Here is a 9,211-nt window from a genome sequence, read left to right on the forward strand (position 1 = left end):
TCCACGTGCAGAATTAATTGCATGTGTCTATGGCTGAGGGGAGCCCGTTGAATCCCTTCGCTTCGCATCCTTGGAGCAGGCAAGGAGTCACTGGAGATCTTCCTGTAGCTGGGAAGAGAATCGTTGAATGGTTCAGGTTGGAATGCGCTTTTACAACTCTAATGTTACAAGTGCTGCAAGAGGGTTTCAACCAAAGTTCATCAGTGTTGAACTCATTGGGGAGAATCACTGTACAACCAGTAAGAGTTTAATGTGTGTTTTGAGATTAGAGGCTGTTGGTGCTTTTGCAGCGACGTGACAAGCCATCAGGAACTCTCTTACATGGTCTTGGTCCAATTTTGTTCAATATATTCATTAATGACCTAGATGAGGGGACAGAGTGTATCCTCAGCAAGTTTGCTGATGATACCAAGCTGGGAGGGGTGGCCGACACTCCAGAGGGCCGTGCTGCCATCCAGCGTGACCTGGACAGGCTGGAGAGCTGGGCAGAGAAGAACCTAATGAGGTTCAACAAAAGCAAGTGTAAGGTCCTGCACCTGGGGAGGAAGAATGCTAAGCACCAGTATAGGTTAGGGGCGGACATGCTGGGAAGTAGTTCTGAGGAGAAGGACCTGGGGGTCCTAGTAGACAGCCCAGCAGTGTGCCCTTGTTGCTAAGAAGGCCAACGGCATCCTGGGCTGCATAAGGAAGACTGTGGCCAGTAGGTCGAGGGAGGTCATTCTCCCCCTCTACTCTGCACTGGTGAGGCCACAACTGGAGTACTGTGTCCAGTTTTGGGCTCCCCAGTTCAAGAGGGACGGGGAACTACTGGAGCAAGTCCAGCGAAGGGCAACCAAGATGATTATGGGACTGGAGCACCTCCCTTATGAGGAAAGGCTGAAAGAGCTGGGACTCTTTAGCCTGGAGAAGAGAAGGTTGAGGGGGGACCTGATTAATGTTTACAAGTATCTAAAGGGTGGGTTTAAGGAGGACGGAGCCAGACTCTTTTCAGTGGTTCCCAGCAACAGGACAAGGGGCAATGGGCACAAGCTAGAACATAAGAAGTTCCGTTCAAATACACGGAAAAACTTCTTTACAGCGAGGGTGACCGAGCACTGGAACAGGCTGCCCAGGGAGGGTGTGGAGTCCCCTTCTCTGGAGATTTTCAAGACCCGCCTGGATGCAGCCCTGAGGGATGTGCTTTAGGCAATCCTGCTCTAGCAGGGGAGTTGGACTAGATGATCTCTAGAGGTCCCTTCCAACTCTGAAGATTCCGTGATTCCGTGATCTGTGATTCCGTCTTTCTTTAATATTTCACATATTAAAGGAACAAAGGATAACAGCCCAGGTCCAGATCTTAGATCTGCACTTACGACAGACCAAAGCTAGCCCCTGAGTACGCATTCCTTAGATGTTTGATAGCTTCTGTTATGGGTTAATTAGAAGCCAGGGTCCAGGATTTTCTGAGACTCAGCCAAAAGCTGGAGATTTTACAAAAAAAAACAAATCCACCTCAATACAAATTGTAAGGAATCAATATTTGTGAAATGCTGTCAGGTATCAAATCTACCTGCTCATCTGGTAACGTGGTATTTCTGTGACTGAAAACTACTAGAAGTTTCTGAACACTGGAAAAAAAATCTGTGTACGTTCTCCCCTACATACTTTTTTCCCTTGCTTTTTATCTTCCCTTTTTGCAAGCTGTCTGCTATTGTCACATCTCGCTCCTCCTTGTTTGGACAAGTCCTGGTGCTGTTTTGGGATAGATCCCATCTGGAACAAAGATCAGACCCGCACGTAAAACCTGTTCCGCAACATTCTCTTTATTAAGAAAACAAGTATACTGTTGTACAGGGTGCTTTTGATGCAATCCTTTCCTGAGCTCTGCAGCCAGAGAGTTCAGACGGCAAAGCAGGAGAGTAACAAAGGGAACAGAACAGGCTTTCAAAAGGAGCCTGGTGATGCCAACCTGAGGTCCCTCCTGTCACTGTGTTCAGCTCCTCCACTGTGAGTCAGCACTGATTTATCTTTGAAAGCTAAATCATGCTTCTCATAAGCATATGTTGGTACATATTCATGTGTTAATTCTTACACTGTTAAGGACGTAAGAGAAATTAAAAACAAACAAAGTCCTGTTTTATTTGGTCTGGACTGAATTACAGTCAGACCCTGGTCTTAACTGTCTAATTAAATAATAAACATTCCTAACTTGCATTACCGTCAGCACTATTCCCACAACTTTCATTTCAAACAATTTTATGCATTAGAGTTTCTCATGAAGCAATCTGCTGCCTGCGGCTGTGGCTGCTGAAGAGCAGAGGAGAGCTGCCCCGTCTGCCAGCAGAATACACCAACGCAAGCCTGAGAGACAGCGTGACACAGCCAGCGAGTCACCACAGAGAGGGGCAAGGTGGAGAACTGTACTGGCTGTTTCTGGTTACATTTAATAACAACTCCATAGCACCATTTTTCTAATTGAGTTTCGTCTCCTATCCTGTAGCAGAGACTCTCCTAAAGCACCATTATATTCATTTTTTAGACAAATCTAGTAGTCAGTCCTGGTTCAAAGCCCAACGGCAAGCACTAAGGGTTAGCGTGGTAGTGAGCTCAGTGATGGCAACCATCACAAGTCCTCAGTGATGGGGCATTCATTTTTCGAGACTGGTAAATACTGGCAGAGTCTGAGTGTGGACGAGACGAGATGAGTCCCCAGGCAGGGGCTGTGAATCGTCATGTCTCACAGCATGGACTTGCAGAAAGCTGCAAATAGGACTTCCTGGCTTTTAGCAGCCCGATTGCTCTCATTTTTAAACCAAGAAACACTGCCTGAAGTATGGTATTTCTAGGCAGATTCTGGATTAAATTGTCCAGAGATATTTAGGTCCCTGCACATTAGAGGAGCTGGCTACCTCCCTACCCTGGAGAACCTAGACCAGCATCTCCACTCATTTTTGTAAAGTACTCTGCTGTGAGGTTTATGTATTTAGCCACTTCTGCTTCAGCCTCATAAGGAAGAGTCAAAAGCACTATTTTCATGATTAAAACCAGCAGCCCTCTTCAAGATCATCGCAATTCCTTCATCAACCGAGTGATAATGCCACCTCATCATTCTTAAGCATTTGGCTCTTCTCTGTTCTGCATTAAGTCGTGTAGGATACATATTCCTGGTCTCATAACAGACCAATAAATTTGTCTGTAAAAAGCATCTGAAATATCCCATGTGGGAAGATAATTTGTTTGCTTTTTAACAAAGCTTCCCAGAAGTTCTTACAAAGACTAAATTTATTACTCTAATTTTTATGGTGCTATTTATCAACGTGGTGATCAACAGTAATAGAAGCTAAGAATGGTCACTGGGAAGGAAAGAAGTCAAGGCTTTCTATTCTGCTTACCACCAGGCAGTCATATAAACCCCACGGAGATACCGACTGGCTCAGTATTATCCTGCAAGCATAAAGCCTTGTGGCATCCGCCGAGGAAGTAAATGAGGGCACAGCAGGTTAGGCGAGGGGAAGGAGATCCAGGGCAAGGCCAGAAAAAATACCTCCACGAGCAATCGCACTCTGCCAGGAATAACAGCGGGACGGTGATTGGGGAGCTCAGGGGAAAAAAGTTGTGTCGCCCCAGATGAGAAATAAGAGCACGGAAGTCGTCTACCCCTGCTGTGTGCACAGAACAAAAAAAGCTTCCTGAGAGGTACTTTCGTGGCAGCAAAATTAGCAGCTCCTGTGGGTATCTGCTGCGCTGCACACTAGTTACAACAGCAGGACTTTGCTGAAGATACCGTCCCAACTTAGTACCATCTTCTGCCCATGAGGTACCACCATCTCGGACAAGCCACTGGGGTTGAAAGCAAACGAGTCAAACAAGCGTCGGATCGAAACACCCAATGTTTGTGTCTCCCCCCCCCAGTTTTAACTGTTAAATCATGCAAGTCTATCACCCTTGACGTACAAGCAGGGTCCAGAGAGGCACAGCCCAACACGCCACACTGTCCTGACGGGGATGACTACTGCCCTGGGGTGGGGGGAATGGGGAATGAGGAAGCCTTAGTGGGACAGAAAGGTTTCTTTCTACCAACAGAAGATGGTAGCCCCAACCGCCCTAAAATCCACAATGACCAGCAATCACTCAGTGAAACCAAGACCTGTGAGCTCACTGCGGACCATGACGATGTCAGAGGTAGAGTTCATGCTGTGTCCTTTCGACATGTCTTCTTGTATTTTGTTTAAGCTTTAACTAGCAGAAAAAATAACTGCCGGTTGCTGCTGCACACCACGTCTCACTGAGACTGTCCAGTGTGATTCACAGGAAGGTCCATAGATTAGGAGCCAAAAAAGAGAAAAAACATATTCCTGTTTAACAATAAGCCATTTGAGGGCTTCTGGAGGCCAAACTCTGGAGCTGACTGTATGAACTTGACAGCTTTCAGTGTGACGCTTCAGTTTACCTGCAGGCAAAGGAGAGGAAACGGGCACTTGCCACACAGTGCCCAGCAGAGCACGGTGCTTGCCAAGCAGTCTGAGCCTCGGGAGGAGCTGCAGCATAAATAAATACGGGGTCCACATCTGTAATTTCCCCGCACGAAAGGCGATAAAGGAAAAAGCAAGGAACTGATGCGATCAAAAACCATGCAGTCTGAAAGACAGCACTTGAGCTTCCCGCTCTAACCCCATCACGACCTGTGCCGTGGGCTAAAAACCACTCTGGACCCCAAAAGACGGCACACGGAAGCTGGCTTTGGTCTTGCTGCAACTGGGCAGACAGTTGTGTGAAATGGTCCCCAGTGCCGAATGAGTTTGCTTGGAGCAGCAGATCTCAAATCATTGCCATATGTTACTTTGAAGAAGAAAATGGCTGGTAAGACTCAAAACAGAGCAACCAAGCGCCAAGAAAAAAAAAAGTGCCCTGAAGCGCCCAGATCTTTACGACAGGCCAGTCGGGGGAATCCGTTTCCATCTGCGAGACGTGCCTGCTGCAACACAGCCCTTCGCACACAGCGTGGTTCCCAGCTGGAAGGTTCCCAACACCAAGGGGCAACGCTGGGAACATTTTCCCTCCTGAGTAAATGCTCCATAGCTCAGGCAGCGCAGCCAGCCGGGGTGCCCTCACTATCTGAGGTATGTCACATAGCTCTCCTGTGTTTGCTTAAGGACAGGCTCAATGACACTTTGAAAAAGCCACGATACCCTGATTGAATTCTAACACAGATAATGGTGTTCCGCCTGCTATCCAACCGCGCTTAACCTGAACGCGATGTTCTCTCTTTCTTCTGACTGAAGGAGTTGTGCCCACAATTAACCTGCACTTCAACAACGGGGCAAGGAGTTTCGAAGCACCCTCCTGGAAATGTTTATCGGAAACTCCTTGCTTAGATGGCTGTGCACAATTACGAAGGACTTCAGGGACTCTCCTTCTCCTCAGCCCTGGGTGAGGACAGGGACTAGCGCGGATGCAAGTCAGGGTGCTCAGCTGCCTCGCCGGAGCTGGGAGAGAGAAAACAGCATCCAAACACCGCAAAAAAACCCCTGTGAGGCTGAGTCCTCCAGAGAGAAGGAAGGAGAAGGGAGAGCAGCAGGTCTTTGCTTTGCACCTATAACTTTATACCACCTCTGGGCAGCTCCAGCGGTCCATGAACAGCCCAAACATCTGCAAATGTGATGCTTGACTTTAAGACCTCTCTGACGCAAACTGAATTAAAGAGCAATGCGATAGTGTGCGGCTACTGTGGACTTCTTTTCCGGGAACCCATGTGAAATACTACCAGTGTTTGTTTTGTAATAGAATGTAAATACCCCCATTGAAAAGAATCCTCAGTTCCCGTGCTTTTAACATAGAAGCAGTCTGGGGAGACCTCCCCAGCTGAGCGTCATCTCTGACACACTTCTGTTGCAAGATAAATGGACACATAAAAGCCTTCAAAACAGCCATTTGCTTATGTGCTTGTCTCTGAAAGCAGGTGGCAAAGTAAACACATCATGCAGTCGGTCAGATCCACTACTCTTGGCCTGGACTGACATCCAAACAATGTCTGGACCAACATCTAACAAGCTGGCTACAGAATCAAGCGATTTCTGATGCAAGTTTCTGCCTCCCTGTCCCCCCCCGCAAAGATAATAAAACGTTTTCCCAGATGGAAGGAACCCACTTTAAAAACAATAGGTCTTTGAAATGTCAGCTAAGGCTTGTGCCGTAGAAATACGATACAGCCTTTTTCATTCTCCAACTGTAACCCTCAAAACGGAAGCGGCGAGATTATTAAGAGGTGCGGGTCTAATTTCCTCCTCTGCTACCGATTTCCAGCCTTTGCTATGGAAGTTTGTTAGCCTCGCTCCGTCTCCGCTTCCCCCAGCGGGGCGTGGGTAAAAGTGCTTTCTGGGATGAGGATGGAGCCAAGCCCACGCGATGTTTGCATGCTCCAGTAATGGGCATCAGTAATTGAATTCCTTGGACAAGGTTTAAGGCCGTCACAAGAGAACCGATTCAGTATGGTTTGCAAAAGAAGCCGTGTAGCAGCATCGAGATGAACTTGGAGGCAATGGCTGCGGTTACCTCGGCTCCGTGCACACCACAGTCCCGTGGGCAGTGTAGTTGCCTCTCTGCATTCTCTCCTTCAACAAGAACCGAGTTGTTTCTGCTATGAATGTATTTATTATAGCAATGCTTTGTGCCATTTCTCCTCAAAGCCCCTCCTTGTATCCTCTAGCATGAAAGGGGAGAAAGTCACCCAGGTCATGAGACAGACTTAACGGCGAGGAGCTCGGGCAGGGAGTGTGTGTCTCCCAGTGTTGTCCCTCCACAGCCTCGCCAAGCGGAGCTGCTCCTCTGGAATGGTCCCACAAGGCTGTGCAGGAACCCGACGTTCCCCTGTCTGTCGGGACCACTGTCTGCTCCCAGTCTCCCTCTCACAATGTTTCCTCTTCTGATCTCTCATGTTAGAGCTTTCTTTGATCTTTAGATAATTACAGAGGAATTTACAATTAGTGCTGTATCCAAGAGTTAAAGGGAAGGCAAAAGTTTCTCTCTCCCCCCTGCCAGTTTTAACCCCTTTGCTCTCTGTGGTGCAGGTCTTAGGGTTCTCAGCTGAAGAGACTCCAAAAAAGTCTCTTCACCCCAAAAAGTCGTGAAGATCAGCCCCCCTCAACCTGTGCCACTCCTGTGGGCAGGGTGTCAAAACCCATTCGTGAAAGCCTCCAGGGAGATAATCCATTACCAAGGTACGTGCGATGTCCTAATCCTGGTTAGGGAAATGGGATGTTTGCCAGAGTGAGGACAAGATAAAGGAGCATTAATCCACCTGACAAGGAAACGCAGCATTAGGTCGCAAGCTCTTCCCTGACCTTCACAAACCGTTCTGAAGGGGCTGCTCACAACCGACAGCTTATTAAATGGCAGGACCTGGCTCAGATTGAAAACTGGAAAGGGAAAACAAGCAGCAAAGCTCTCCAAACTTTGATGACATTCAGACTGGCTGTGGAGTTGGGCACAACCGCTCTTGTCCTTCTGTCACCCTGGTTGATGTAAGTGCCGACAGACGGCTCTCGAGGTCTCAGTGCATCCTTCCTGATTTCTGTACCTAAACACAGCGCAATGAAACTCTCGTATGCGCATGGCACACACGCTTCACTCTGTACCCCTTCCCCTCCCCACACCGGGTTACTTCTGTCCAGACAAATTAGCAAGACAAGCCAGTCTGCTGGGGACTGTTACAAATACGTTCTGTCCGTTGTTTTTCTTTCCCATATTTTTATATTTGATATGGGAATCCTGATATCAAACCAAAAATGGTGGCTTTGAACTGATGACTTCTATGGTGTCTAGATCTTGTGATCAGGGTTCATCCAAACTCAGGTTGGCCTCTGTACAGTCCAGCTCTCTGCTTTCTTCTCACTTTTCAACTGTATAAGAGAAAAAAAAAATCTGTCCTGACATAACAAGAAGTAACTTATCAGAGCAAGAGGAGAATGCAAGGTATAAATTCCGCATGCCTTCCTAGAGCATTTTATTAGCAGGAATACTCAACTCTCACTGAAGCCAGGCGTTGGGTTTTTTTTCCTACATCAGTACTGAAAACTAGTGGAGGCGCAGGTAATCCATTGGATAATCCAAAGAGAAGCCAAGACTGCTCTTTGCGTTTCACAGGTGCTGTGCAGAAACACCGGGACCCCGCTGCTGCCGCCGGAGCGGGACCGATGTGCGCAGCCGGGCCCGGGGCACCAGGTGGCAGCATTTATTGTCTGGAGGTCCCCGAGCAGCCGGGAGCAGCGGGTTACTGCTTGACAGTTCATGCTATTAAAGCCCCAAAACGCTGGTCTGCAGCCCCTTCTTCCTCTGCTTCAATGATCATGATACTGCTTGATGAGGGGAATAGATAAGAGCAAAGCGAACGTGTACGTGCCACCTCTCCCTGCTCCTTTCACGTGCAAAATACGGTTTCCTTGCTATGAGAAACACTTGCTGTCATTAAACATTCACCTTTTGCCTGTTCCCTTTTGCCTATTTTCCCCCTGGAAGCTCCAGACCCTCACCAGGCTCCTGGTGACCATGAATACCAGTGAAGGATATTTAGCAGATTTAGCCCCTGCCAAGACCTTTTTTTTTTCCTTGCTGTAGCAGATTTCATTCAAATACCAGACGTATCAGTAGGAGCAGGCTTTTTTTCTGAGAGGGAAGAGCTTGGCTGGAATTTAAACACTGCGCCAAGGAAAAGCCTAAAAACCAGCAAAAGGTGCCTAACGCTTCCCGCATGGCCACACGCAGGATGCCGTGGCTGGGAGAGGTTTCCCAGCTTCCTCACCTCCCTTTCCTCTTTCAGGCTTGAATGCACACACCCGGGGTGGAGAACGCAAACCAACGTCTGTCATACAAGGTCTTCTGCATTGGAAAATATTCATGACCAGATGGCCACCCTCCGGACTGGTTTTAGAGTTAATGACTGAGTTGAGGTTGTTACTCCATGGTTACTCGCACATCGAGTAGAGTAACTGCAATCACAGGATTGTCAGGAAAGGAAAGCCAGCTCCTGATATGTTCTTCCCAGCACACGCATGCATCAGAGCAAGACCTGTCCTTCTGATGTCTGGTGTGACTCTGTTGTCTCTGCCGTCTCTGCCAGACCATCCTCCCCAGGTGTGACATATACCCAGATCCTGAGAAAGATCTGGGGATCTAACTACTATCCTACTACCTCCTTCCAAAGCTGTGTTCCCGAAGAAAAATCACAGTTTAGCTA

Source organism: Larus michahellis, chromosome 14 (genome assembly GCF_964199755.1).
Source record: "Larus michahellis chromosome 14, bLarMic1.1, whole genome shotgun sequence".
Lineage (NCBI taxonomy): Eukaryota > Metazoa > Chordata > Aves > Charadriiformes > Laridae > Larus > Larus michahellis.